Genomic DNA, 26,477 nt, shown 5'->3' on the forward strand with positions numbered 1-26,477 from the left:
AACACATACATAAGTATATAAACCGTGTCTGAAATAGTACAGGAGGACAATCCTGAAGCCATTTTGACTCTCCCAAATTGACCTCAAATCTTTCTCTGCAAGGAGGAAGGAAATGGGAAAAGCTTTCCAGTTGTCTTTGGACTGTAGGGACTTACACCTCCCTGTAAATACAGTCCGGCAAGTATCTGTTAAGCTGAGCACACTATCAATATGCGCAAAAGATTCAGGAACTAAGTATTGACCATCTCAAAGGAATGGCCAGGCTACCCAGAAAAGGCAAGCAGATAAGGCATTATCAGGTATCCTGGCAGACAGGAGAGAAACAACACACTCAAATTTCTGCTGGGGACCACCTCTTTCTGTGATGTATGTATGTATGTTTTGGAGGGTGGTCTTGAGCTACAACTGGGACGCGGGTGGCGCTGTGGGTTAAACCACAGAGCCTAGGACTTGCCGATCAGAAGGTCGGCGGTTCGAATCCCCACGACGGGGTGAGCTCCCGTTGCTCGGTCCCAGCTCCTGCCAACCTAGCAGTTCGAAAGCACATCAAAGTGCAAGTAAATAAATAGGTACCACTCCGGTGGGAAGGTAAAAGGTGTTTCCATGCGCTGCTCTGGTTTGCCAGAAGCGGCTTAGTCATGCTGGCCACATGACCCGGAAGCTGTACGCTGGCTCCCTTGGCCAGTAAAGTGAGATGAGCACCGCAACCCCAGAGTGGGCCACGACTGGACCTAATGGTCAGGGGTCCCTTTACCTTTACCTTGAGCTACAGGGGAGGCAGTTTCAAAAGACTATATCCCTGCGGGGTGTGTGTGTGTTTGTGTGTGAGCACCCTGTTGCAACAGTTTAATAAAGATCAGGCTTGCTAGCTGCTTTGCTTCTCAATATTCTCTGGTTGGCCTGTTATTTTCTCCTGCCCATAGAGAACCTACATAAGGACTCTAGTATACGGGCTCTTGGGTACCCCATGAGGGAAAATGAGCAGTTTTTTCTTATAACAATCAACTCTCAGCCGAGCCTACCTGGCAGAGTTGTTGTGAAAATAAGACGGCGAGGAGAAACACGTAAGCCATCTTGGAGGAACAGCGGATAGAAATGGAATAACATATATAAAGACGGCCTTCTCTTTCTGCTTGCAGGATTATGGAAAGGGGTTTCTAAATTTCTGGGGAGATAAGGTTAAGCCTTGGGATTGAATTCACATTCCTTTCCCTCCCACTTCAGCCACTCTGAAGTGCAGGTCCATCTGCCTCGGAGGAGTCTTGCTCTGCGTCTCAGGAAGTACCCCGCAAGACGGCCGAATTCTCTTTGGAATCGGAAAACGCCACGCCATTCCTCACAGAGTCTCTACATGCGCTTTGCCAAGGCTGTTTCTCCATTTATCTGTGGCATTTGTATCCTTCACCGTGGCTACCGATAGCTATGCTGCTGTTGGAGGCACCATGCCTATTATAAATGCCCATTGCTGGGGGTCCCAGACGGGGAAATTGGGCCGTTGCCCCCAGGTCTTGCTTGAAGCCTTCCTATGAATATATGGTTGGCTGCTTTGAGAACAGAATGCTGCACCTAATGAGCCTTTCGCAAATCCAGTCTAGCTCTTTGTATACAGTGGTACCTCGGGTTACATACGCTTCAGGTTACACACTCCGCTAACCCAGAAATAGTGCTTCAGGTTAAGAACTTTGCTTCAGGATAGGAGAAATCGGGGTCCGGCGGCGCAGCGGCAGCCCCATTAGCTAAAGTGGTGCTTCAGGTTAAGTACAGTTTCAGGTTAAGAACGGACCTCCAGAACGAATTAAGTACTTAACCCAAGGTACCAAAGTACCCATTAAAATGCCTGGGATAATTCTTTTTTTTTAAAAAAAAAAACCCACACCCTCGCCTGGCACCTAAAACGCCAGCCGGGAGAGAGCAATCAACTGCTGCTCGCATCACTGACAGGGAAACTTGGGAGAAGGGTCACCAGGGAGGATGTCCAGGTCCAAATTCAGAACATCAGAAAAGTACTGCTGGATCGAGCCATGTAGTCACTGTGTTCTCACACAGGGGTAGGCAACCTAAGGCCCAGGGGCCGGATCCAGCCCAATCTCCTTCTAAATCTGGCCTACAGACGGTCCGGGAATCAGTGTGTTTTGACATGAGTAGAATGTGTGTTTTTAATTAAAATGCATCTCTGGGTTATTTGTGGCACATAGGAATTGGCTCATTATTTTTTTTCAAAATACAGTCATACCTCATGTTATGTTTGTTTCATGATACGTTTTTTCAGGTTGCGTCCCGCAGCAACCCGGAAGTACCGGAAAGGGTTACTTCCGGGTTTTGCCGCTCGCGCATGCACACGAGCACCAAATCACACCTGCGCAGATACAGCACTTCAGGTTGTGGGCTTTTCACGTTGCGAATGGGCCCCTGGAACGGATCCCGTTCGCAACCAGAGGTAGCAACATACAGTCATACCTCACGTTATGTCTGCTTTATGTTACGTTCTTTTAAGTTACGTCCTGCGATGACCTGGAAGTACCGGAAAGGGTTACTTCTGGGTTTTGCCGCTCACACATTTGCAGAAGTGCAAAATGACCTCATGCGCGTGCGTAGAAGCGGCGAATCGCAACCCGCGCGCGCGCAGACGAGCCGCTGCGGGTTGCGCTCTATTCATGTTGCGAACGGGCCTCCGGAACGGATCCCGTTCGCAACCAGGGGTACCACTATATAGTCCGGCCCCCCAGAAGTTCTGAGGGACAGTGGACTGGCCCACGGCTGAAAAAGGTTGCTGACCCCTGTTCTCACGGCATCTGCCTGTCTTGAGAGACAATGGAGTGTGCCTCCAGGGGTGAAGTCCAACTGCTGCATTAGTAGCACCCAAGAGACCTCCCTGTGGTGCAAACCTGGGCTGCCCAGACGCCAGACAACAAGACCCCCCCTCTCAGCCTCACTGACAGAGTCCAAAGGAAAGCAGAGTAAGGTGTTTGGCACCAGCCTGGCTGCAGGAGTCGATGGAAGGAGGTGGACAAGACGCCATCCAACCAACTTAGGGATTCCATTCCAGATTTGTGCAGGATTTACTCCTTAGTTTTTTCTTCTCCTGAAGATATCCCGCAAGGGAGTGGGTGTTTAGGATCAGAATTTCCCTTCTCTGTGTCCCAGAAGACACCAAACAGATACAGGAGGGATCTGAGCTGGGTGGATAAAAATCAATTATTTTTTTTTAAAAAAAATTATTTAAATCGGATTTTTAAAATAAAATGCTTTTGGAGGAAAAATCTTTCTAAAGATAGTTTTCTATTTAAGCAAAACAAGAGCACCCAGACTTGCAAAAACACTGCTGGGGTGGGAAACACACATACACAAAAAATGGAGGGTGTTTGGAGACATTTATAATAATTCCAAGGGTGGGAAATGTCTGTGTGTATACCTGTGTTGGAAGAATAATGATAATTTCTATTTAGGTTACATTATAGTCCAAAGGCTATCCATCAGGAAATAAGGATTTGTTTTAAGTTTTTCATGTGTGCTAAAACAGTCTTAAGTTTTTGTTGTTTTTTTAAAAAAGTTTAACCACATCAGTTAACAAACATGGATACATATGCTACAATGTTATCGCTTTAGTTAAATAAATTGTTTAAATTGTGATTAAGGAAATGATTATTTTTTTTCTCCTTCCAGTAAAGTACAGCAGAAAAGTTGTCCAAATATAAACAGTTAACTTATTAAACCTCACAATAATTTCATAATTATCGGTCTATGTATTTCTGATTGCGTAACCAAATCGGTGATTTTTGATATAACTGTAAAAACTACTCTGAAAATTTATTATTCCAAAATGAAACCTTCCTCTGGTTGTGAATATTAAGATTATACCAGCAAGAATGAGTCTTTCTGTAAAAAAATAATAATAATGATTTTAAATCAAGTCTTACTGACTAGTGATTTAAATCATGATTTAAATGAGTGTCACAGAACTCTTCCTAGTGGTGATTCTCAGCCGTTGGTATTCAAAGGCATACCGCCTCCAACAGTGGACCTGAAAGTAGCCTTCCCTTCCATGACTCTGTCCAATCTGCCTTTAACGCCAACACTGCCTACTGTGGCAGGGAGTTCCACAGTCTAACAAGGCATGGCCAAAGCCCTTTCTTTTATGTGTCCTGGATCTCCCAGCATTCAGCTTCATTGGACGTCCTCGACTATTATAAGACAGGGAGAAAATGTCTTCATTCCTCTGCTAAAAATGGTTTTCAGCTTGTTTTAACCTCTGTGCCGGGTTTTGGTCTTATTTCTGTTTGTATTATTCACAACTGCTTTTTTTTCAGTTTCGGTTTCTTCTTGTACTTACAGAGGTTTCTAACCTCCTACGCTGCGTGCACATAAATACGTCCCCTTCCCACAACACCCAAAACCAGTTTTTTCCACGAAAGAATACAAGGGCTCCCTCGAGTGTTATATCTCTATAATCCTTCCGGGCCTTAAGATTTACATCGGCCAAGTACTGTTGCACAAATAGCATATTTATAGAGGTACGGACGACAACGCAGGGGCAGATAAGCACCTATTAATCACTACTTAAAGCTCCATCAAAGACAGCTTAAGAAGAGTCAATAGCTATTTAATCAGCATTTCCCTTAGACAAAATGGAATGTGTTTCCTAACCCCCCTTTTGAAAAGCATTCCTGAGCAGTGCAGTGGAAAGGCTTTGCTGAGAGACAGGAAAGGATGTGAGAGCCAAAGGGCATTTATCTGTTGCAAGGAGAAGGTTGCTCATGCGCTTTCTGCCAAGGTGCCCTAACGTGCCAGAAAGAAGTCTAAATTCAGCATGCAATATAAATTATGCAAAGCACTAAAAATAATGCTCCTTCGACATGCTTGGAGATTTTATTTTCTTTAAAGTTGTTCCCAATTCTACACCAGCAATGGACTTGGAAAGGCTGGAAGAATTTGATGCCAGCTCCGAAAGTTTGGCATCTAATAATTTTAATATAATCATCAGTTGGCAGAGCATGAGACGCTTAACCTCAGGGTTGGTTGTGGGTTCGAGTCCCATGCTGGGCAAAAGATTCCTGCATTGCAATGGGTTGGACTAGATGACTCGCATGGTCCCTTTCCAATTCTAGGATTCTGTAAGCACAGAAATTGCTTTCGGAAAAACAAAGAAAAACAAAGAATTTTAATTTTACCTTCTGAAAATGTCAGGCAATGCTTAATAACCAATAACTTGGCAAACATTCCTAATGATTAATAACTTGGCAAACATTTCTAATGATTTCTATGCCACTTTACACACATTTTACCGTATTTACGCGAATCTGATGCGCCATCGAATCTAATGCGCACCTCAATTTTCAAAACCAAATTTTTTTTTGCTGGTGAATGTAAATGCACAATCAAATCTAATGCGCACCCAGATTTTTGTGACATAATTTGGCCAAAAAAAGGTGCACATTACATTTGAGTGAATACGTTACTTACCAAGCAAAACTAAATCATGTTAACTTAACCAAACTATCTTTTGACTTCCCAGGTCACGTCACAACTTTTTAGCACACCTCGTTTTTGGAAATTGGAAAATTCAACACGTCCTAACCTCCTATCTTTCTCCATCGCTCCACACCTTCCTAAGGTACTGATTCAATAGCACAGCACACATTTCCTCTTTCGCTCTCACAACTGCGGCGCTTTATGTACGCAGTGTCGCACTTTGGCTCCCCACGTTTTCCACATGCACAATTGTGAAAATTGCCTTGCTGGCCATTTCTGTTTTGACCAGGGCTCTCTGCTTCCAAAAGCTGCCAGCGAAATGGCCCAGAGGAAAAAAGGGAGGCGAGAAACCACACAACCCACCTTGCCCCCAAATTTTGTGCCGTTCAGCGATACACTACCCCTGAGCATGGAATTTCCACTTTGGCTGTCAAGGTGGAGACAAGATTTCAGTCTTGCCTGTTCCCATTTTGTGAAGACGTGCCTTCGGACATCTCCTAGTTATGCGCCTGAAAATGCCTTGAGAACACAAGGAAGGAAAAGCAGCAGAAAGAGTTGAGAGTGGGACAGCAAATCCCTTTCAAGTCACTGGTTACAACCCCTTTTTATTTTTATTATATTTTTTGAGGCTGCCTGGAGGCCGAAAAGTTGACCAGACAAGAGGATGGCTCTCCTAATATTTGGTAAATCACTTTCACAGGCAGACAAAACCATCCGAGAGAGACAAATATTTCCTTATATCCTTTGTAAGCAGTCTAAGTTTTATATATATATATATATATATATATATATATATATATATATATATAGTGTGTGTATATATGTGTGTGTCTGTGTGTATTAAAAAATGAGAAAAATTCCAAAATTATAAAATACAGAACAAATCACAATCAAATTAATTCTCCAAAAAGCCTTGGCGAAAGAAATTTTCAGCAGGCGACAAACAACCAGAATTGAAGGTGCCTGTCTGATTTTAATAGGAACACTACATCATAATAATAATAATAATAATAATAATAATAATAATAATAATTTCATACCCCGCCCATCTGGTTGGGTTTCTCCAGCCACTCTGGGTGGCTCCCAACAGAATATTAAAAACACAATAAAACATCAAACATTAAAAACTTTCCTAAACAGGGCTGCCTTCAGATGTCTTCTAAAAGTCAGATAGTTGTTTATTTCCTTGACATCTGAAGGGCGCCACTACAGAGAAGGCCCTCTGTCTGGTTCCCTGTAACCTCACTTCTCGCAATGAGGGAACCGTCAGAAGGCCCTCAGAGCTGGACCTCAAGTTACTATGCTAAAAGCCTCACGTCACAAAGAAATTATACGAAAGTGAATTAACTGTGGAACAATCACAAAGGCTTCTTCAGGTGATCAGACAGGAGTATATGGAAGAGGATGGACCTTGTTACAAACATCATGGCAGTGAGACAGTGTGGCATAGCGGTTAGTGTCAGACTGGGACCTGGGTTCAAATCTCCACTTGGCCATGAAGCTCAACATGTGACTTGGGTTTAGTTGCTGCCTCTCAGCCTAAGCTACCTCACAGGGTCGTTGTGGGAATTAAATGAGGAGAGCCAGAACCACGTGTGCTCCTTGGAGGGGGAAAAAGTGGAATATAAATGCAATAAATATAAAAGAAACACCGTGGTGCATCTGCAGCAGCCCAGCAAGACACTTTCCTCTGCTCCAGCTGCAACGAAACATGTCTCTCCCCTATCGGTCTCTACAGCCACAGCAGGCGCTGCAACTCCCCAACGGCTGGACTTCCCCCACCCCGAAGGCACGCTCTTCCACTGTCTCTCCCGAGACAGACGGATGCCGAAAAACCAAATACAGTGGTACCTTGGTTTTTGAACAGCTTAGTTCACAAACAACTTGGAACCCGAACACTGCAAAACCGGAAGTAGGTGTTCCGGTTTTCGAACTTTTTGGGGGGAAGCTGAACGTGCTCCATTTTGAGTCCCCCTGTGTTTCCTGTTGCGCTGCTAATTTGCGTCCGTCCCCCACCCCCATTGTAACTCAAGCCTTCTTTTTCCGATTGCAGTGTTCTGAGGTGATATTTGGAGCTTATATTTGATGCTTTTGCTTTTGCTACTTATTTTGCATTTTTTGTTTTGAGGCTTTTTCAGTTAATTTATTTTTGTTACTGTGTGGATCCGTTCAGCTACTGATTGATTGATTGATGGTGGAAATGCATAAAAGCCCCCCCCATCCAAACAATGGCTATCATCAGTGCAGGTAAGACTTTTTAAAAAATTATCCTCTACAATACTGTTTTATTTATTTTATAGTACAGTACATTGATTACTGTTTTCATTTTATGGATCAATGGTCTCATTAGATAGTAAAATTCACATTAAATTGCTGTTTTAGTGGTTGTTTTTAAAAGTCTGGAACGGATTAGTCCGTTCTGCATTACTTTCTCAAAGCATAGCTTGGTTTTGGAACGCTTTGGTTTTGGAACCGACTTCCGTAACGGATGAAGTTTGAGAACCAAGGTACCGCTGTAAAATAAATGCAACAATTTTTCAAGCACAAGGGGAACTCTAGACCTATGCCATCTGGCCAGCGGACTTCAAGGAAACCTAGGTGTTCAGGAAACAAGATCTGGTCTGTTTTGGTGTGTGTGGATACAGTACTGACTCTGGAGGGGAAATGAAGAGTAGCCAAACCTCAGAATCTGCCAGCATCCTCTTTAAACAACCTGATGTCTGCCAAGGTCTCTTGGAAGGCTCTGCAGAGCTGCTTAAGGAAAACTGTTTCCTTCCCAGACAGGTTGACGGATCCCTAGAGGAGACCCACCTTCACCCCCAATCATACAACATCTACAGGCTGCAGCGACTGTGACAGGAGCCACTGTGGCACGTTTGGGGGAATGTGCTTCTTCCCATCGCCGTATGCACAGAAAAATGCTTTCCAGTATTTCTGCAAGGTTTTAGCTAGTCATCCTTCCACCTAGAAGTCTGTGAGCCCAGGAAACTGGAGGGAGGGGGAAAGCAGATCCCCTCCCCAAGGACTTTCTCCCCCAACTAAGGGGGGGGGGGAATAGGAAAATTTGGGTGAGCACTGGCAGGGGCAGAACGGCTATGTTTACGTTCTTTGAATGAATGAAATTCTTTTTGATGCATTACTTTATTTTGTGTTGGAAGCTGCCCAGAGTGGCTGGGGAAACCCAGCCAGATGGGTGGGGTATAAATAATAAATTATTATTATTATTAAGGCAAGGCTTTACTTAAGTGTAGTATGAACATTCAACCGCCAATGTGTTTTGTGCTTTATAGACACACTTGCAGATTTGGAAGGGAATCTTTTGCCCAGGGCGGGGATCGAACCCATGTCCTTGAGATTAAGAGCCTCTTGCTCTACCGACTGAGCTATCCTGGGTTTTCCTTTTGTTCTTTTCCTTTTGTGCTTTTATGTTGTGAACTGCCCAGTGATCTTTGGACGGAGGGGGTAAACAAATTAAATTAATGATGATTATGATATTGATGAAAGCAGCAATGTTTCTGAATACCAGTTGCATTAACCACTGTGCTGCAGCCCTTTGTGTAGCTCACATAAAGGCTGCACCCCTACATCTTACTGAACCACTACACTGGCTTCATGTCCCCTTATCATTAATTCTAATAATAATAATAAAAAAAATTATTTATACCCCGTCCTCCCCGGCCAGAGCCGGGCTCAGGGCGGCTAACACCAGTAAAATTACAATAAAAACTTAATAGGGGAAAAAAATTAAAATACAGGTTAAAATGCAATTTAAAATGCAACCTCATTTTAAAAGTAGCCCATAGATCAAAACCATAAGGGGAAAGAAACATAAGGGTCAGACTGAGTCCAAACCAAAGGCCAGGCAGAACAGCTCTGTCTTGCAGGCCCTGCGGAAAGATGTCAAGTCCTGCAGGGCCCTAGTGTCTTGTGACAGAGCGTTCCACCAAGTATATCCCAAGAGCCACTCTTCCTATAAAGCTTTTGGCACACCCCCTTAGTCCTCACTAGGGACGTCATGTTGGAGAATTCAAATGGAAATGAAAACAGGGGTGCAATCTGCCATAGCCGGCATACCCGTCCAATGTCCAGAGCAGAAATCCACCTGGCCAATACGATCAGTTGTCCCAGTTGCTTTCAGTCAGCAAACAGTCACATTCGCCTCCCACCTGCTTTTGCAAATGAATGGGGTGGAATAATGTAACTTATCCAAATTACGCACTTTTGCCACAGCAAACAAAATGAGACAAAAAGTGTTGTTTATGGAAGAAGGTGAACCGCAGCAGAATGGAAACAGTGCTGCATGCGACGAGTACAGGGCAAAATGAAAAATGCTCCACCTCTGCATTACAGAAACGAACCCTTGGTACATGTAAATGAACAGGATACATAACTTTCCCATTCACCCTTCTCTCCTTCGTCCCCCTTCCCTTTAGGGTCCCCAAAGCTGGGTCTTCAATTGTAGGCTCTCTAGGGCAGGGATCTGCCTTTTAAACAATCTTGCACCGAAACAACTTTTCTATCAAAAGAAAAGAAGGGAATCCTCTCTCTCTCTCAAAAACAAAATTAGCTCATCGCTCAAAACAATGCAGGATGCGGGTGGCGCTGTGGTCTAAACCACTGAGCCTCTTGGGCTTGCCTATCAGAAGGTCGGCGGTTCGAATCCCCGTGACGGGGTGAGCTCCCGTTGCTCGGTCCCTGCTCCTGCCAACCTAGCAGTTTGAAAGCACCTCAAAGTGCAAGTAGATAAATAGGTACCTCTCCAGCAGGAAGGTAAACGGCATTTCCGTGTGCTGCTCTGGTTTGCCAGAAGCGGCTTAGTCATGCTGGCCACATGACCCAGAAGCTGTCTGCGGACAAACGCCGGGCCCCTCGGCCTGTAAATTGAGATGAGCACCGCAACCCCAGAGTTGTTCGCGACTGGCCTTAACTGTCAGGGGTCCTTTACCTTTACCAAAATAAAGCATCATACTGTTGACTCATGTTCAGCTTGTGGTCCACCAAGACCCCTAGATCCTTTTCACATGTATTACCAGCAAGCCAGGTGTCCCCCATCTTATATTTGTGCAGCTGGTTCTTCCTGCCTGAGTGCAGAACCTGACATTTGTCCCCGCTGAAATTCATTTTGTTAGCTGGGGAAAGACTCCTGCTGCAATCCTGTAAAGCCTTGCCAGCCAGTGGAGTGTGGACCATACTTAGCTAAACGGGTCAGCATCAAGCATCTCCCCATAATCGATTTATTTTTATTTATTTCGTAACACTGATTGACTACAGGGACGCAGGTGGCGCTGTGGGTTAAAGCCTCAGCGCCTAGGGCTTGCCGATCGAAAGGTCGGCGGTTCGAATCCCTGCGGCGGGGTGCGCTCCCGCTGCTCGGTCCCAGCGCCTGCCAACCTAGCAGTTCGAAAGCACCTCCGGGTGCAAGTAGATAAATAGGGACCGCTTACCAGCGGGAAGGTAAACGGCGTTTCCGTGTGCGGCTCTGGCTCTGGCTCTGGCCAGAGCAGCGATGTCACGCTGGCCACGTGACCCGGAATGTCTCCGGACAGCGCTGGCCCCTGGCCTCTTAAGTGAGATGGGCGCACAACCCCAGAGTCTGTCAAGACTGGCCCGTACGGGCAGGGGTACCTTTACCTTTACCTTACTGATTGACTGCTTGATTGCAAAAAACAAAACAAAACAAAACCTCAAAGCAGTTTGCGAAAGAAGATAAAACAAATAAAATCACTAATAAGAAGAACCGACAACAATACATTTAAGACTTTTGACACGTTGAAATAACAGTAAACTAAAAACAGATTAAAACTCGCAACAACTTTCTAAATTCCCCGAGAGGCTTGCGCACACAAAAATGTTTGTAGCAGCAGCCGAGAAAAGTACAGTGAAGGCGCCCACCTTGGTATCAACAGGCAGGGAGTTCCAAAGTTCTGCCACGCGAAAAAGACTTAATTCATGTGAATGCAAAATGGCACGCACCCCTCCCAGGTGTTTTGGAGTGCAAATGGCTAATGCTACTGGGAGCTGTAGTACAAAATATTTGGGTGCTGCCACGTTGAGGAAGGTAGTCTGGAGAGTGAGAGACCTGCAGGAGCCAATCTGAGAGGGTGGGCTAGATGGGTATTTGTTTCTCAAGGGGTCTTGCCATGCCCTCTGGGGTTCCCTTCCACATTTGGGTGCTGGGCATGCACAGAGACACCTGCATGTCACTCAGGTCCCCTGCTGGGGGGCAGACACCACCTGCCCGCCCCCACCTGGCTGGCAAATTGTGCTGCCGCCTTCTACTTCATTGGCACTAGCTGAGAGCAGCTTAGGCTCCAAGCAGCGAGTGTGGGAGTCCTTTTTCTAAATTTGTGGTTTTATAAATGATCTTTTAATTGACTCTCGCATCTTTCCCATTTTGACGTTTCTTCGTTTTGCAAAACCACAGCTGCGCGTCGCCCGTGCCAGGAAAGCAAAACAAACGGAGGGAGCCACCGCCGCTGTTTTTGCAATCTTAACAGTCCCCCCATCCAGATCAAAAGGTACAGCCACTGGGCTTAAGATACCCCCAAAGTGCGCTGGACGAGACAAATCGCAATTCACACAGGCGCTTGGAGGTTCACGCTGCACCCATTTCCACCCATTCCTCCTGAATTCAACAAAAAAAAGTTACAGAAAAACAGAAGGACGCCTTAGGCAGAGACCACTGGTCTGCCTGACCTCTCTGACTGGCAGAAAAAGACGTTTCCTCGTCTTTAACTGGAGATATTTGTTGTTAATTGCATTTGCATCTCACGTTTTCCTGCCAAGGAGTTCATGGTGGCAAACATGCTTCTATCCCTACTCATTTAATCCCTACAACAAGGTAGGTTAGGCTGAAGGGCAGCGACTTCAGCATTTCAACATTTGCCAGGCGCATTTTGCACTCGGGACGCGGGTGGCGCTGTGGGTTAAACCAGAGCCTAGGACTTGCCAATCAGAAGGTTGGCGGTTCGAATCCCCGCGATCAGGTGAGCTCCCGTTGCTCGGTCCCTGCTCCTGCCAACCTAGCAGTTTGAAAGCACGTCCAAGTACAAGTAGATAAATGGGTACCACTCCGGCAGGAAGGTAAACGGCGTTTCCATGTGCTGCTCTGGTTCGCCAGAAGCAGCTTAGTCATGCTGGCCACATGACCCGGAAGCTGTGCGCCAGCTCCCTCGGCCAATAAAGCGAGGTGAGCGCCGCAACCCCAGAGTCGGTCACGACTGGACCTAATGGTCAGGAGTCCCTTTATCTTTACCTTATCGGCCACCTGTAACTAAGTGAAGATGCCTGGGTGCTAGGAATGGTGCCTGACATCTCCACCATCTGGAGGTACGTGCCCGGGCGTCTTCGAACTGTGACTGTTTTCACACACTAACAACACACCCTGTAGAATTCCACCCGTTATATTTTATCTGCACAACCCAGGAACCCAAAACTCACATTGAAACCTATGACTTTTTGAGCAGCCCAGCCCCAAAATGGCAACAAGGCGTTCTGTTTGGGCGACTATAACCCTGGTTTAAGGAGCCATTTGGCGCCTAAGCTTATATATCTGAGTTTCTAACGAGGAGTGACCGGCTCCCAAGGTCACCCAGTGAGTTTCGTGACCAAGTGGGGATTCGAACCCTGGTCTCCCAAGACCTAGTCCGACACTCTAACCACTACCCCACACTGCCTCTCAAAGTCAGAGAGGAGGCGGTATTGACAAAGATTGAACATTCTGCAGGAAACGCAGGGTTCTGCCAGGAGGACAGCATAACTGAACCAGGACCTGGGTTCAAATCCTGACGCAGTCACAAAGCTCTATGGATAACTACTGCCTCTCATCCTTAACTGCCCCACAGGATTGAATGAGGAAAAGGAGAACCATGTCAGATAAAAAAGCAATAAAATGAATATAAAAATTCAAGCCAGACTTCAGATCCCTCCCTAGCCTTGAGTTCTTTGGCACCCTTTGCTTCTCCTTTTTTTTCCTCTCCAAAATCTGCAACGCGGGAGCTAGGGATGACCTTCATCACAGGGCTGTCATGAGATCGAATCCCAGCACGGCCAAAATTACGTATATCGCCACGGTACTTTCAGCAAGCAGCCGTTAAAAAACAAACAAAACACGTCCCTTGTAACTGAAGCAGATCTCTCTGGCTCCTTCTGTCCAGTGGCCCGTCTATTCTGACTGGCAGCTGTCCATCACCAAGGAAGATCTCCTGCCCCCATTTTTTGGGATGCCTCCGCCAAGGATTCAGCGGGGATTTCTGCATGCTGAGAGAGCATGGATGCCGGAGAAGAGCCACCACTAAACTGGGCTTTCGGAGGTAATGCGGTGGGGGTGCCAGGCAAAACGCAGCTCTTCCTTAGGCGAGGCCGGGTTTCCTCTCCGCTGGGAAGCCCCGGAATTAAAAGACAGGGAAATCCCACACCCGAATACCCCCCCATTCCTTGCTGTAGAAAAGGGGGAGATCTCTGCTGCGGGCTGTCTCTCCCGGTGCAAAAGAAAGGGGTTCCCTTGCTCCGGCAGAGGATACCAGCTCTACAGGGTGGGGCTGAAAAGGGGGGGAGGGGGGGAGAGGAATTGGAGAGAGGGAAAGAGAGGATATTTGCAGGGAGGAAGAGGAGGAGAAGGGGAAACCCCCACCGCAGACTCTGGAATGGGAAAGCCCCTGCGCGTCCCTTCCCTCCACCGTCGGGGGGGGGGGCGAGGATGCAGCAGAGCGGGCGGGGTGGGGGAACACTCTTGCAATGCAGACAGGCAGGCATGCAAGCTAGGGACTGCAGCCCAGCCGGGCTGCTGGGAGCGCCCTCTTGAAGGAGCTTTCCAACGCAACCCTGATTTTTTTAAAATGCATATATATATATATATATATATATGTGTGTGTGTGTGTGTGTGCATTTTAAAAAAATCAGGGGTGCGTTGGAAAGCTCCTTCAAGAGGGCACTCCCAGCAGCCCTCTTGAACGCACATTATAAATTAATGCACATTTATACATGTGCATTAATTTATATTTGCTCCGAGCAACTCGTGCAAGGGCCGACGGGCATCACTCGCCACGCGACACGCCCGGCAAATCCCCGGGTCACGGAGGAGGAAGCCGGAGGGCGCGCGCCAGCCCTTCTGCCCTGGCTGCTCCTTCCAAAAGGGAAGCCCCCCGCCCCCCCACCTCCCCAGAGCTGGCAACCGAATGCGTTGTAAGCGATGCAAACTCCCATTCCGGATCCCCTCCCGAGCAAAAGCCACGCATAGGGAAGGCTCTCTCTCAAATCGTATGCAAAACCACCGCACATGGCTTTCATTTTAAAAGCAAAGGGCCATAGGACGGGTGTTTGTTTTTTTAAAAAAATGCAATGTGCCCCCCCCCCGCTCCAGAGGAGGGGTGTGTGGAGAGAGACCCTCGCTCAGTTGGCAAAACGGGACGCGGCCACCCCACACCCCAAACCCACAAGCTTTGCCTGCCTCCCTCCCAAGTCCAGCAATTTGCAGGCACGAAGCAGCTGGGCTGTGTGTGTGTGTGTGTTGGCTTATTTCTTTCCCTCCACCTCCACCCCGGCTGCCCATCTCCTCCCAGTCCATTGCAACTGGATCTCTCCTTCCCTGCCCCCCCCCCAGTGGCACACTTGATGCATTTATGAAGACGGGAGGGAGAGAGAAAGAGGCTTGCTCGCTTCCCCGCGCGGCAGTTTCAGGAAAGCCGTTTTTCGTCTCCCTCTCTCTCTCTTTTTTTGCAACGCGATGCAAAGACAGGAAGAGGACCGGGGAGGAGCGGAGGGGCTTTTCCTCTCTCTCTCTTTTGCAAGGTCTGCTCCGATCCCGCTCTTTCCCTCCCCTCCTCCCAGGAAACACCCCCCTCCTCTGCCCCCCACCCCCGGCCCTATCGCTTCCCTTTTGCACCCGCGCCGAGGACCAGGAGAGTGGATGCTGGTCTGTCTTTCCGTAGATAAGAAAATATACATTTTTTGCAAAAAAAAAAAAAAAAAGGAGAGGGGGGGGTTACTCACGTTCTGTGCATCCGAGGCCCCTGCAGCCTCCCCCCGCCGGCTGGAGCACATCCGTGCCTTCCTGCTTTGCTTGCCTTCCTCCCCCCCTCCCTCCCCGGGCCGCTTCTTCCTCGCCTCTTATTTTAAAGCTCCAGAATCGACACCCTTTGAGGAAAGGGAGGGGGGAGGGAAGGAGGCGAAGAGAGAATTGGAAAGCAAGCTTTGAAGAAGAAAAAAAAGACTGGCTGGCAGGGTCTCCACTGCGCACGCGTCCCCCAGCCCCAGCGATTGACTTCCTAAAGCAACTGCTGTTTTGCACTTCCTCGCGTCAAGAACGAACCAACCAGCCCCCTTCTCTCTCTCTCTCTCTCTCTCTCCACCTCCCTCTTCCCGGGACCGGGCAGTAGGGGTTGCCAGCCCACCCCCAGCTCATGCACACGCATGCATGCGCACATGCACACCTTTTCCCGGGTGCATGCATGCGTTGCAAAACCCAGCGCCTGCTGCTGCACCGTGCAAAGGAACCGCTCAAGCAGCAGGCAGAGAGAGAGAGAGGCTTGCAAATGGGAGAAAGAAAATCGAACCTGCTCGCCATCTGCATTGCATCCGCCGACGGCGCAAGTTGCAGAGCGGAGTAGTATTTTTGGGGGGTGGTTGGGGGTTTTGAGGTATGTGTGTGTGGTTTTTTTAAGGGGCTCCGCACGTGAGAAAGTTCAGGCTGCGCTCGGTTTTGCGCGCTCCTTCGCCGGATCGCACCTTTTCTTTGAACCGCTTTGATTATTGTTAGCGTTATTTTTGCTGGAGTTTAATCTGGGCTGGGATTCGGATTCGGGGCAGAGCGAAGCCGAAAGGAATGGGCAGGTGTGAAGTGGCAGGAGTGCCTCTGAGCACGTGCAAAGTGCCCTTCCTTCGTCGTTTGGATAGTTAGCGCGAAAAGCGGGTGGTAGTCATCCAGACGCTCCCGGTGGGTCATGTCCGAAGGGGGAACTCGAAGAGGTGGCTCCCCAGGCCTCTCACCTGCCGCCCAGGTGAGTGGATGCGGGAGTCACTGGGCATCTGCTACTGCTTCTTCGAGGAAATGCTGGAGAGCGCCCTTATTGCAGTGATAAGGTAAAGGTAAAGGTACCCCTGCCCGTACGGGCCAGTCTTGACAGACTCTGGGGTTGTGCGCCCATCTCACTTAAGAGGCCAGGGGCCAGCGCTGTCCGGAGACACTTCCGGGTCACGTGGCCAGCGTGACATCGCTGCTCTGGCGAGCCAGAGCCGCACACGGAAACGCCGTTTACCTTCCCGCTGGTAAGCGGTCCCTATTTATCTACTTGCACCCGGAGGTGCTTTCGAACTGCTAGGTTGGCAGGCGCTGGGACCGAGCAGCGGGAGCGCACCCCGCCGCAGGGATTCAAACCGCCGACCTTTCGATCGGCAAGCCCTAGGCGCTGAGGCTTTAACCCACAGCGCCACCTGCGTCCCCAAGGAGCAAATGTGACTTGCAGGATTTTTAACACATTAATCCCACAATAGCCCTGTGAGGTAGGCAAGGCTGAGAGACAGTGACTGGCCCAAGGGCTATTTCTGCCCCAATTGGGGGGGGGGGGGCGCGGCGGCAAAAAGCAAAATCGTCAGTTTCATAAAGTAGCAGGCTACCATAACTTCTCTATTAGAAGCACACTCAAGGATTTACATTATCAGATTTATTGTGGCCCTTCGTGCCACCACAATGGCAGAGCTGCGATTTGAACCCTGGTCTCTCAGGTCCTAGTCCATTACAACCATAGGGCGCTATTCTGCTTAGCCTCAGCGCAAGCACACCTAGCCACAACCACTTGCAGGAAGGGGTTAATTATACTGGCCTGCCTTACAGGGCTGGTGTGTCAGGATTAAGGTGACCAGGTATGTTTCGGGCTTTGAACATTTGCAATTGGCTATATGTGCTAAGACTTATTTATTAACCAGCTTCATTGTTAGCTGCACCAGAGGTCCGGCTCCATAGACCCTGCCATCCGGAGGAGAGGCAGTGTGGTTTAGTGGTTACAGTGCCAGACTAGGACTGTAGTCCTAGAATGCTCGCCCAGTTGTGATGCTCAGTGGATGACCTTTAGCCTGAGACCCATCTCTCAGGGTTATTGCGGCAATAAAAATGGAAAGGTGTGATATAAATGTAATAAAGACATTTTTTTAAAAAAATTGTGGCACCATTTCCCAAGGCCCCCTCATAGCACAGGTGATTGCTAACACCCCCCCCCCCCAAGGATTATAATTGCTGCTGCTCTGAATTCATAATCATTGCTTTTGTGTCATAATAATAGTAAGCGATTTCCGGTATCTGCACGTGTGCAAACGTGGTTTTTGGCACCGTTTGGCATGTCACTGCACTGCGCCGGTTTAGCACAGCGTGCGGGGGACTCGCCGAGCAAGCCGCTCGGTTTGGGGGCTGCTCGTGGGCTTAGGACATGAAAAAAATACATAGCTGCAACATAACAAAAGTAGTCATAAACAATGAATAACACATTAAAAAAAAAACACCGCCAATTTGAAGATTTCCCACATTAATCAAAACAGGATCTCAAATAAAGGTACAAAAAGGCTGCCCGATTCTGAGCTAGCTGCACTTTCCAAAATGTACGCTTTGAGCAGTTCCAAATTAAAAGACGCAAGCAGTGTTAGTGACACCCTGGTTTTTAAGTCAGTTCTTGTTAAAAGAGACCTGGACTGTAAGGGGTTTGAAGACTTAAAACCGTTTACATCCCTGGAGCTGCTTGCTCTAGAGAAGTCGCATGATCCTGCAGTAAAAGCAGGGGTCGGCAACCTAAGGTCCTTGGGCCAAAAGCGGCCCATGGGGGTCGTTTAACCGGCCCATGGACCCCCGCTGCCCGCTCGGTCGGCTCCTGTGCGCCGTACTAAACTGGCACAGACCAGAGCGGAGACCGCCTTCCGCGACGCTGGCTGGCTTCCTATTGGCTGTAGGAAGCTCCTGCAACCAGTGGGAAGCTGCACACGCCTCCTCCGCACCAGAAATAGCGTTTGCGCATGCATGCGTGCGCACTCCGGCCCACCACAGCATCTGCAGGACCGTGAACCAGCCCAAGCCACAAAAGCTTTGCCAACCCCTGAGTAAAAGGCCTGGAAAACGAGGGCGGCTTGCAAAAAGATTGCTAGGAACTTTAGTATTGTTCAATAATATTTATTGAACATTTTCAAATATAACAGAAAAAAGAAAAGAAATAAAACATCCATTTTATAACCTTATTTCCATTGGCATCTTTCCAGGACTTCCCCACCTCACCCCCTCTTGTATTCCAATTCCTTCAAATAGATTCAACAAGTTCTTACCCCAAATTTTAAACTTATTATAATTAACCCAATGTTAAAAATGTTTTTCCATCCCCTAAAATCGACCCCGCTCCCTTCCACGAGTTCCCCTCTTTAATATGCAGAACAGATTAAAATAAAAGAAAATAGAAAATAGAATGTTCCCAAGCGACTGATATCCAGAGGAATACTATAGAGCTCTGATCCTGGAGACAACATATAGCCCATCATGACCAGTAGCCCTTGAGAACCTTCTCCATGAATTTTTTTTAACGCTCCTTTCAAGTAAAAGTTGGAATCCATCAAGAGAAAAAACGTGTAGAAATTGCATGATCTCGGCAAACGCTTTCGTTTTCCCCAAAAACTTCCCCTTTCCTTGCCTTCAAGGGTTGAAAATGTGAAAATCTCTCGCATGCCTTTTCCAGTGCCAACGTGAAAATCCAGTTTGCCCTGAAAGGAGCCCTCTGCTCAACATCGTCTGCACCTTAAATTCCGAAGGCTTGTCTCAGTAAACTTGGGAGGAAGGATTAAAAGAGGGAGCCAAGCATCTGATATTGATGAGACCCAGAGAAGGTGCTCATCTGGAGATTTTAACACCTGTATCTTCCAGGTAGTCTGGGCCCAAACCTTAACTTGTCGTGTCTTCTAGTCTTGGACTCGTAGTTTGCTCATCCTACCCCAAGCAAACTTTGGTTGTCTGGGGTGGGGGGAGACAAACCATCAGCCCAGTTGTGAAGGACACTGCAGTCTTAACACCTGTGGTTTGCAACTTGTGACACAGCAGAGTGAAGGAATGTGGCAGAGACTTTTGTTTGATGTTCTCCAATATGCTGTCTGTTTGTGTTTAGCAACGGCTAGCACAGGAGCAGGGAACATACAGCCATCCAGATGTGGTTAAATTTCTAGCTTCCATCAGCCCAGCCAGAGTGACCAATGATCGGGGATGATTTTGAAATAAATTAAAAAATTGTCCAGTAGCACCTTAGAGACCAACTAAGTTTGTTCTGGGTATAAGCTTTCGTGTGCAGGCACACTTCTTCAGATACACTGACGATCCAGAACAAACTTAGTTGGTCTCTAAGGTGCTACTGGGCAATTTTTTAATTTTTATTTATTTATTTCGACTGCGTCAGACCAATTCAGCTACCTACCTGAATCTGGGATGGTTTTGTTAGTCAGTCAGTTAGTTAGTTAGTTAGTTAGTTAGTTATTTTCTATGCCACCCTTTATCCGAGGACCACAGGGCAGTTTATGAACACAAAAATATGCGAGTTGGTAACAAACAGATACAATAAACCCTCTATAGGTAGTTTAATCAGCCAGAGGCCAGTGGGGCGGGGGGATGAAAAGGAATGTTTTTGCCTGACATCTAAAGATATGTAACAATTGCGCCAGGTGAGCCTCCCTGGGGAGAGTACCCCAAAGACAAGGAACCACCACAGAAAAGGCCCTGTTCTCATGTTCCCACCCTCCGGACCTCTTGCGGAGGAGGCATGTGAAGAAGGGCCTCAGAAGATGATCTCAGGGTGTGGGGCGGTTCATATGGGAAGAGGCGGTCCTTGAGGTATTGTGGTTCAAATTCCAGATGGGAACAACATCTGGAATGGCACTCATTCCCCACCCCTGCCTTAACGTGTTGTGGCTTACCTGTTCCCTTCTCATATTGGGCTCCCATCACCTCCCAGCCGGCATGGGCAATGGTCAGGCCTGATGGGAGTTGTAGTCTGGTAGCTAACCATGGTCTACACTAGGCATGGCCAAACTCGGCCCTCCAGATGTTTTGGGACTACAACTTCCATCATCCCTAGGTAACAGGACCAGTGGTCAGGGATGATGGGAATTGCAGTCCCAAAACATCTGGAGGGCTGAGTTTGGCCATGCCTGGTCTACACTGATTGGCAGAGACTGTCAATGGTTTCAGTCATGGAATCTTTTCCATCTCTACCAGGGAGTAAGCACAACACTTTCTGAACACAAAGCATATTCTCCATCACTGGTCTGTGGCCCTTCCTGTGTTTGAGCTCTATCATGGGGGGAAATATTTGTCAGTTGTTTGGGGTTTCTTTTAGGGATGGAAGGAACTGTCAATTTTATTCTTCTCAGTTTCTATTTATTTCCCAATCTCAAATTCCGTTTTCTACAGATCTGCAGCAATTTACGTTTTTCTTTTTGTTTTAAACCCAACTCTCATGTACATTCACCAGCATTTTTGTGTCATTTTCTCCCAGTAAGCACATTTTTGTACGCAGATTTGACTCATGCACACCATTTTCAAGCAATTTCCTTACATGGAATCATTTATTTTATTTATTTATTTTGCATGCTGTTTTCACTAGTATATTCCTTTTTACACATGCTTTCCCCCAATAATGGCATTTTGGTCAAATCGTTTGGTTGGAGAGCTGTACCGCAAAGGTCAGGTAAGTGTGAATTTCATTGAATGGCTGTGTTTTGGTACTCAGGAAAGTGTGAATTGGATAAATTCATCTTTAAATAGGAATTGAATCAAATTTATCACCCATCTCTAGTTTCCCCCCCCACTTTGTCTACTGCACATATGTAATAACCCGGGGGGGGGGGACTGGAAGATTTTCAGCAGATGTGGTTAATGCAGTTTATCTGTATGAATTTGTTATTATTATTATCCAGCAATTGTCGTAGGCAATGGCAGTGACCTTTAATCTTTTCTCACACTGTCAGATCTGGAAGGAGCGACTGTGATAAACAGGAATCGGCTGCAATATTGTTTGGGTTTTGTTCCTGTATTTGAGGAGAGTTTTCTAAGGATCCATCTCGACTTTTGCCCTGACTTTTCTTTAGGCGGGGGCAGCAAAAGTTGTGCTACGATTTAACCCCCCCAAGTGCCCTGGTAAAATCAGGACACCCTGTTTTTTCACATGAGAGCACGGTGGCCAATTTGGGCACCACAATCTCGCACTACAAACTTTTTAGGGAGCCGTGATCTCGCACGGTGCTCCCCCCAAGCCTGTCTTTTGGGGCCATGATCTTCCACATGTCACATGATTCGCACAGGAGCCCAGCCCTGGTAGATGCAAATCCCATTTTTTTGTGTGCCCTGATTGGAGGGTATGAAAGCACCCCCCCAATGGAACATCTATGGCACTAAAAGTTATAAGATTTCAGCTACGGGACATGCCCCAATTGGAAACGGAGTAGTATTTATTCTGAAACCTTTGCAGGTTCTAACAATATTGAAGGCGTGATCGTGTACAACTACCCCAATACCTATCACAAGGGCATATTCTCCCGAAGGCACAATAAAAATGATGTCTGTTGGTAGAACACTACTATTTGGACTGGGTTTGAAAATCGAAAATCTTAAGAAGAGAAAACGGCATGATACAAAACAAGGCGAGCCTTTGATTCCAGGAGAAAGTGGTGCAGAACAAATATTAAGGCACGTATTGGGTTTAATCATAACAGCGTAGAATGCAAATGAATGCAAAACAGTTTGGAGATGTAGCTGTGCTCTCTGAAAACCGTAGGAAGCTGCCTTCTATTTTAATTTTTTTTTTATTAAAGATTTACTTGGGCTACAAGAGTGTATACAGTCCGCTTTCAGTTCATAGGAGTCATTTCTACACATCAGTTATATTCTATGTGAGACTCTATTGTTATAGACAGCATAGCATTGGGGGACGCCTGGTTATCGTCTTCCAAAGCAACTACTCCATTCCGAACTTAAAAATGGAAAGCGTAATGCAGGTGGTCAACAAAAGACGTTTAAAGACTCTCAAGGCAAATCTTTAAAAATGTAGTATAAACACCAACAATTGGGAAACACTGGCCTGCGAGCGCTCCAGTTGGAGAACAGCATTTACCAAAGGTGTCATGGGCTTTGAAGACACTCGAACTCAGGATGCAAGGGAGAAACATGCTGAGAGGAAGGCACACTTGGCAAACCCTCACCGTGAACAACTCCTGTCCAGAAACCTATGTCCCCACTGTGGAAGGACGTGTGGATCCAGAATTGGCCTCAATAGTCACATAAGGACTGACTGTTAAGACCGTGTTTGTGGAAGATAATCTTACTCTGTTACAAGGGATCGCCAAAGAATAATGAAGACAGGTTGGAGGAGAAGAGAGGGGGAGAGAGATCGGGGGTAGTGAACTTTCATTCTTTTCCATAATGGTACCTTGGTTCTCAAAATCCGTTCCGGAAGTCCGTTCCAAAACCAAAGCGTTCCAAAACCAAGGTGCGCTTTCCCATAGAAAGTAATTCAAAATGGCTTAATAAGTTCAAAATCAACCCCTAAAACAGCAATTTAACATGAATTTTACTATCTAACGAGACCATTGAGCCATATAATGAAAGCAATAAACAATGTACTGCAGTCACACAAGTAATCCATCAGTAGCTGGACTGTGTTCCACACAGTCACAAAAACAAGACAAAAAAGAGCCACAAAAACAAAAATGTAAAATAAATAGCAAAAACACTCAAAATGTAACACTCAAAACAGAAGTGTAACACTCAAAACAGAGCACGTTCGGCTTCTGAAAAAAGTTCGCAAACCGGAACACTTACTTCCGGGTTTGCAGTGTTTGGGTTCCAAGTTGTTTGAGAACCAAGGCGTTTGAGAACCAAGATACCACTGTATCATAGCTGTAAACTTTTCAGTTTTCTTGCGAGGAATACTATTTGGAATAAGGGACTGTATGTGATATTTATTCAAAATATTGAATATTTTATTCAAGTTGGCATATCTGGGTGGCAAGGAGCTGCAGGGCTAAACTGATCCTAGAAAGCTTTCTTCCTGTTTGTAGGAATGAGTTAAACTGTTCTATCCTCCCAGTCACAAATCCTACAGCTTTTGACCCAGAAGAAGCCCTTTCACATAGATAAAAGCTGGCAGTCGTTTTAGATTGTACAGTCTAAGGACAAGCTAATCATGTTTTTTTTTTGGGGGGGGGGAGGAGTTTTGGACTCGATGACGTCTAATCGCTCCCCTACCCATTGGGCTGTACCAATGCTAGCCTTACTCACAGTAGACCCACTGAAATTATGAACATGAGTAACTTAGGCCCATTCATTTCATTTCGGATGGGGAGCTATGTGTGTGTGTCTGTGTGTGGTAGGTTTTTAAAGATCCTTTCAAAAGTGCTTATTAAAAAAACCTCTAGGTGGTATACAGAACTACAACAGAAAAACAATAAAGCAGGGTGTTCTTTTCAATTAATATTTTATTATGGGAATTTTAGTTATAGAGAAAAAAGAGAAAGTGCAAATAAAAAAAAAATAATAAGTAAAAAGATATAGCATAGTACACTAAGTATGGTCAGTTACACTTCTAAACATATAGATATTTAAATAATATTATTGTCCCAATACATGTTGTTGTTTAATGATTTAGTCATGTCCGACTCTTCGTGACCCCGTGGACCAGAGCACGCCAGGCACTCCTATCTTCCACTGCCTCCTGCAGTTTGGTCAAACTTATGCTGGTAGCTTCGAGAACACTCTCAAGAGTCTCCTCCAGCACCATAATTCAAAAGCATCAATTCTTCGGCCATCAGCCTTCTTTATGGTCCAGCTCTCACTTCCATACCTCATTACTGGGGAAACCATAGCTTTAAGATGCTGTCTAGGTTTGTCATTGCTTTTCTCCCAAGAAGCAGGTGTCCCAATACATATATGATTATAAATAACCTACTATATTCAGGTGGTGCTAGGACGCGGGTGGCGCTGTGGTCTAAACCACAGAGCCTAGGACTTGCCGATCAGAAGGTCGGCGGTTCGAATCCCCGTGACAGGGTGAGCTCCCATTGCTCGGTCCCTGCTCCTGCCAACCTAACAGTTCGAAAGCATGTCAAAGTGCAAGTAGATAAATAGGTACCACTCCGGCGGGAAGGTAAACGGCACTTCCGTGCACTGCTCTGGTTCGCCAGAAGAGGCTTAGTCATGCTGGCCATATGACCCAGAAGCTGTACGCCGACTCCCTCAGCCAGTAAAGCGAGATGAGCGCCGCAACCCCAGAGTCATCCATGACTGAACCTAACGGTCAGGGGTCCCTTTACCTTTACTATAGTCTGTATAAACTCGTTCCAATGTTAACATATTTATCCAAACAAAGTCTGTGGCTATAAGCATTCCATTCATATGTTGCAGCTGTTGTCATGTCATCAATCAATTGATTAAAGGGGTTATTATTTATTTATATTTAATTATAATTATTATTTATTTATATTTAATGTCAGGGAACTGCCATTGGAGCCAGAGGAGGAGGGAGGGCTCCAGAGGGATGCCGGAGAGCGTCCCAGAAGGGAGAGAGGCAGCCCATCTTCTGGGGAAGGAAATCAGAGTAGCACCAGTGGAGAAGGGGGGCAGATGGGGGAATCGGCGAAGGGGCTCCATGACTCCTCGCCGGAGACCAGCGGGGAGAGCACGGGTCCTCCGCTGCCCACACCCTCCCTGCGCAGAAGGCTTCCGCGCAGGGAGAGTAGGTGGAGACTAGGCGTCAAAGAGCTTCTTTGCTGGAAGAAGTTCAAGAAACGCCCACTGACGGATTCTGCCAGCGATTGAGACAGCCACGGATGGGTGGCGGTCCGGACAGAAAAGGTTCACCCAGGTAACCCAGCCAAGCGTGGCACCGATTTATGCACAAGCAACCCCTAGAACCATCACATTTAATATTTAAATATTATTATTTATATTTAAAAATTAAAAAACCCAGAGTTTAAAAAATGCAGGAATTCAGTAATAAAAGAGTCCATTCTTGTGGGTCAGGGAAAGCCTAGGCTTTTAAAAGATACATCTTTATTAGATAGATAAAGGTAAAGGTAAAGGTACCCCTGCCCGTACGGGCCAGTCTTGACAGACTCTGGGGTTGTGCGCCCATCTCACTTAAGAGGCCAGGGGCCAGCGCTGTCCGGAGACACTTCCGGGTCACGTGGCCAGCGTGACATCGCTGCTCTGGCGAGCCAGAGCCGCACACGGAAACGCCGTTTACCTTCCCGCTGGTAAGTGGTCCCTATTTATCTACTTGCACCCGGAGGTGCTTTCGAACTGCTAGGTTGGCAGGCGCTGGGACCGAGCAGCGGGAGCGCACCCCGCCACAGGGATTCGAACCGCCGACCTTTGGATCGGCAAGCCCTAGGCGCTGAGGCTTTAACCCACAGCGCCACCTGCATCCCATTTTATTTATTTATTTATTTATTTATTTATTTATTTATTTATTTATACATGTGTATTACCACCCTACATCTGGAACCGGGCAGTTCATGCTAAAAACGAATTAGACACATTTATGTAAAAGTAGGTTGCCGGATTATTGTCTATTTGCAATGACTGGTAACATTAAGGGGAAGCGTCTGTTTGATTGCCAGATGCCTGAGGCCAAGAACGGGGTATTGTTAACTGCATTGTGCAGCTTCCCAGAGTCACCTGGCTGCCTCCCTGTTAGAGACGATGCTCCACAAGAGTGAATCTTTGGTCTGTTCCGGCAAACTACTGTCTCTATATGACGCACCGGACCATAGGAGGGGGAGAACAGGAGAAAAAATAATTGCCCCCCTCTCTGCGCAGAGCCCCTTCAGAGAAGCGGTAGGAGAAATTGAGCCCCTCCAGCGGTAGTGACTCTCCAGCGAAGCCTGGAGAGCAAGAGTGATCGGAGTGTGGCGGGAACTCCTGCTGCGCTCCAAAGGCTTGCGGATAGCTGCCTGAAGCTCCCGGAGCATAGAGGGAGTTCCTGCTGAGCTCCGGGGGCTTC

The 26,477-nt window shown here is 46.9% G+C and overlaps 1 protein-coding gene across 1 annotated transcript in view; it reads right to left on the reverse strand.

Moving 5' to 3' along the window:
• RGS19 (regulator of G protein signaling 19) overlaps positions 1–15,683 on the reverse strand; it is a 58,715-nt gene extending 43,032 nt beyond the window's left edge. The window contains exon 1 of the mRNA XM_079980007.1: positions 15,460–15,683. The gene's annotated coding sequence lies outside the window, so the exon portion shown is untranslated. The remainder of the gene's footprint in view (positions 1–15,459) is intronic.
• Between the last annotated feature and the right edge of the window lie 10,794 nt (positions 15,684–26,477).

Source organism: Podarcis cretensis (genome assembly GCF_951804945.1).
Source record: "Podarcis cretensis genome assembly, chromosome: 6".
NCBI lineage: Eukaryota > Metazoa > Chordata > Lepidosauria > Squamata > Lacertidae > Podarcis > Podarcis cretensis.